Below are 5105 nucleotides of genomic sequence, written 5' to 3' on the forward strand. Positions count from 1 at the left end.
GACACTGTGCATGTTCCACCCGTAATTATGGTTTTAGATTTCTTCACCCTCTTCCCACAGGCTGACCTCAAAACCAAAGTTGGTTTTTCTCTAAGATCAACATCTAGGGTGCTTAATGAGTTTGACTGTATGTAGTGCACTGAAGTTCTCCCCATGTGCTTATACCTCCAGCCCACACTCTGCATGCTCTTGAAAATGCTCTTGAACTTCTACCTACATTGCACCACCACCTTTTCACACATAGAACATTCATCTTTCATAGACCCTGAGACTTCATCTCAAAGAAACTGGAGGCATTCCCAGATCTCTTAGCTATATCTCCTGCCATGCATAAAAAAAAAATCATGATGATTTCTGCAAAGTTTCACCAATTGTGGCCTTTGATGCAGTCAGCACTTGTTACAAAACCAACATGTAGCAGTTGCTGTGACCCCAGTATGATATTAAGGTCAGCAGGACCACCCTCCAGACATCTGTTTTGAAACTCTTGACATCTATGGCTACTTGGTCATTCTCACACTGCTTCTGCCTTGGCCTTCTCTGGGGTCTGTGTCTACGTGGGTTCTTTCTTTCATTCGCTCCAGTCCTGGTTTTCCCAGGATCCCTGGAAGTCATGGAATGACTTCCAGAAATGTAAGCTATGTCCATCATTCCTTTTTCATTTCCTAAATACATTTTGAAAAGTGCTGGTTGCTAATTGTCTTTTTATTTCTAACATCTTTCTTTATCTTCATAACTGCTACTTTAATTTGTCATCTGTGCTGTTGGTCCCTCAGTAGGGTCCCTAGTTCCTGTGATCTGGAGTCCATGGACTTATAAGAAGACTATGCATTGGCTTCAAATGCTCTCTAAGTCTCCCAAAACTGTGCCTAAATATGGTGTACTGAGTGAGTAAAGGGTTAGAGGTTTGGAATGCTAATTGTTGATTGCCATGTAAGTGCCTTTAGTCCTGCCATTTGACTTTGGTTGGCTGAGATGCAGTTATACTGCAGGAGAGCTGATAGTGAGTGGTTTCTTTCTGCCTCCATTCTCTGCAGTATCTCTTTGGGGCACTCATCGCTTGCCCTAGTTAAAGGGGTGGCCAGAATTTTAGGTTTACTTCACAGCAGTTGGAGTCACTCAGTGGGACTTGATTATTTTGTTAATTGATCAATTTGGTATGAAAATTATGGGACTGGGAGCTAGCAATGATTGTACTTGATTTTAAAAGGTATGTAACAATTTTGGCATCTGTTTATCAGTTAACATTCATATGAGTGAGTTTTAAAATCCATGGTGTGTTATGATTGCCAGGTGATAATATGATTTGTAAATGCTTGAGTTTGGTTTCTGGGTGTTAAATGCTCTGATTTGGGGGTGAGGTGAACAGTGCCATGGTTGATGTGTTAAAGATGAGGGGTAAGAGGTATATAAATATCAGAAAGGATAATATCGATGTCAATGACATAGAGATGAGGGAGGAAGTAAATTCCCACAGATGATGTAAAAGGTACAGGGGATATTACTTATTGTCATGTTTACTAGAAACAACAAACCTGTGACTTCACTGATATTTCTGTTTAGAAAAGACTTAGTTAAAAGGAGAGAAGAGTGATTTAAAGAAAACTGTTAGGAAAATGATAGTGAAAGGTAATGAAAATGACAAACCATGCTGAAAGTACAGGTGAATGAATGGAGTCCTGTTCAGGAGTTAAGATTGACTCCCAATTACCACACCCAGCCACGAGGTCTTGGCAAATCTCATGGCTCATCGACCTCAACTGCTTTCTGTATAAAATAGTTATAGCTATTGAATTTGACATATTTCTTATAAACATTAAATAAGGCCACATTCAAACATGAAAGTGACTTGTAAACCATAAGAATCTACAGACACAGACTGCATTATTAAGTAAGGCTAGAAAAGGAAATGGCCATACTTTAATCTCTGATTTGCTGTAGACCCTTCAAATTTTACACCAGTGTAAATGTAAACAGAAGTTGGGAAATATAGGGCTTAAGGACAGAGACTTTACATTTTTAAATTAATTCAGTATTGTATTTTCTCTCTGAATCATTTAACATCCTTTATCTTCAGTGATCTCACCTGAAAAATGGGTATAATTTTAGCACCTACCTCACAAGAATATTTCTGAGAATTAAGCAACGCATATTAAACACACATGAACTAACAGTAAAAGCAATTATAGATGTTATTATTATTAAATGGAACAAATTGAACTAGAAGTAGTCACAAATTCCCTTTCAAATTTCTAGTAATTCTGGCAGATTAGTAGAAAAATACATGAAGAACTCTCACACAAAGCAGTTGTAGAAATTCCTCATATCAAAAATCTTAAAACATACAAACATTCCTAATATGAGTTCTTTTTGAAACTGACAGCAAACAAGTGACCCTGGGTGACAATCCTGGGAGAATGAGGAGTGTGACAGAACACGTTCTTTTCCCCCATAGCTCATTCTACCAGGGATCTGAGGTCCAGGTCTCGGTTGGAAATTGACTAAAGAATATAAAGCCAAAAAGTTGGTTGCCAAAGAGCTTTGAAAGAAAAACTGAATACCAAGGAGCCACAAGATGTCATATTTCCAAAGCAAGCATCCAAGTTTGGGTATCACATGTAAGTTTTTGACTTAAATCTATGTCAGCTCTGCAGAGCTAAAGAACATGTTCTTACCACATATGCTTCTAGAGTTACTTGTAATATGGAGTCCCTGATTCTATAATTCTGTCCTGGTAACCAACTTACTTATTACTAACTCTAAACCCCTTGCATGCCCAGCCATTGGAGTTGAGATGGAGCTGGGACATTCCCAGGGTACAGCTCAGTGAGGCAGCCACAGGTTTGTGGTAAAGCGGTCAGGTTGCTGTGCTGAACTTCCTGCGTATGAATCCTCTTGGCTTCTTTACCTACAAGCTTCAGTGACCTGGGGTGAGTCACTTACCTTTACATGCCTCCCCTATAAAATGGAAATGACATGAATATTCTCCTTTTAGGTGTTTTGGTGGTGGTGTAAGACTGGGATGAGTCGGGATTTGTGAAATGCTGTGTAAGTCCCATGTGCTAACTGACTGCATCACTGGAGCATGCTTCTTTGAAATGCTTGTAACAGTATCACAGAGTAAAGCCTCAATAAACATGAGCTCTTTCCATGATAAGAAGTTATTTGCCTAACCAGTAATTCTCAAATTACTGTAGCTGTATAGGTATCATGCAGAAGGCTTGGGAAGGCCCAGACCCCTAAACCCGTCCCTGCAATTTCTGATTCAGAGGGTCTGGGATGGAGCCAGAGCATTTGTATTTTGAACAAAGTCTAGGATGATGCTGGTGCTGCTGGTCCCAGACCACACCTTGAGAACCACTGCCCTAAGACGTTCATTCCAAATTCTTACCAAAAGCTTAAATGCAGTATAACTGGAGGGAGTGAAAGATCATTTTATTTATACTAGTTCAGTGTTAGGAGTCAAAATATGGGGAGCCCTGTCTATAATTGTATGAGGACTGAGTAGCTAGGGATGATTCTGGAGGCTACCTTTGTGGACAGTGGGGGCTGAGATGAGGTAGGAAAAAACAACCCAAACAGACAATAACTTTTATATTCATTTCTCTGATATTTCCTTTTACAAGAGTGGTTTCTCTAGTTGGGCCAAACAGAACAGCCAGACTGCAGGTATCACAGGTGTTCATGGCTAACTCTAGCCTTCAGGAAGAACTTCAGGAAAGTTATAAGGAACTTATGAAACTCAACACACACATACATGCACACTCAACCCAGACAACCCAATTCATAAACGGGCAAAGGGCCTGAATAGATGTTTCTTCAAAGAGGACTTACAGATAGTCAATAAACATATGAAGAGATGCTCAGTGTCATTAATCATCAGAGAAATGAAAATTAAAAACACAATGAGATAGCGCCTCGCCTCTGTCAGAATGGCTATCATCAGTACATCAACAAACAACAAGTGTGGGCAAGCATGTGGAGGAAGGGGAACCCTTGTGCACTGTTGGTGGGAATGCAGATTGGTACAGCCACTGTGGAAAGCAGTATGATTTCAAAAAATTAAAAATGGCACCAACTTATGACCAGCTGTTTTACTTATGGGAATTTATCCAAAGAAACCTAAGACACTAATTCCAAAGAATATATGCACCCCTGTGTTCATTGCAGTGTAATTTACAATCACCAAGATCTGGAAGCAGCCCAAGTGCCCATCAGTAGATGAGTGGGTAAAAGCCTGCGGTACATTTACACAGTGGAGTATTACTTGGCTGTAAAAAAAAAAAAAAAAGAAGAAGAGGAAGAAGCCTTAGTTCTTGCAGCAGCAGTAGGCCTGGAGAATATCATACTAAGTGAAATCAGTCAGAGCACGAGAAATACCATATAATCTTACTTATATGTGGAATCGAAGGAACAGAAACTAATAAACGAAATAGAAACAGACTCACAGATGCAGAGAATGGATTGACAGCTGTCAAAGGAGGGGCGTGGGGGGGTGAAAAAGGTGAAGGAATTATGCAAAATAAAACAGAACCCGCGGAGACAGTATGGTGATTACGAGAGGGAAAAGGGGGTGGAGGGAGGTTCAGAAGGGCAAAGGGGGATCAATGGTGATGGAAGGAGACTTGACTGGGGGTGCTGAACACACAATATAACATACGGATGATGTATTACAGAAGTGTACACTTGAAACATATAATTTTATTAACCAATGTCACCCCAGTAAGTTCAATAAAAAACTTCGAGGAGACACAGAACTGAGGACAACCGGTGGTGATGAAAGCAACCCTTAACCCAAATGACCCTGCAGTCAAGAGATGGAGGGGAACAATGTGGGTGGGTGTGGACTCGCCACCCCTGCAACTGCCCCGCCCACCAGCCAGGTCACACCTGGAAAAATCCCGGGCAGTGGAAACTGAGATGAAAAAAACGGCAGAGGCAAACGGCTGAACCGGTCGCACTCAGAAATAAAGAGCTTAAGGGTCGCCTATTACTCATCCCTGTGCTGCGAGCCCCAGCGGTGTCCCCGGACACACCCGTCAGCGTCAGCCCACTCCAGCCCCGCCTTCTTCCCTTCTGAGCTGGAGGAGCCACGCGACCTGAGC

The sequence above is a fragment of the Artibeus jamaicensis genome, unplaced genomic scaffold, assembly GCF_021234435.1.
Source record: "Artibeus jamaicensis isolate MK-2021 breed Jamaican fruit bat unplaced genomic scaffold, CSHL_Jam_final contig_466, whole genome shotgun sequence".
In the NCBI taxonomy this organism is placed as follows: domain Eukaryota; kingdom Metazoa; phylum Chordata; class Mammalia; order Chiroptera; family Phyllostomidae; genus Artibeus; species Artibeus jamaicensis.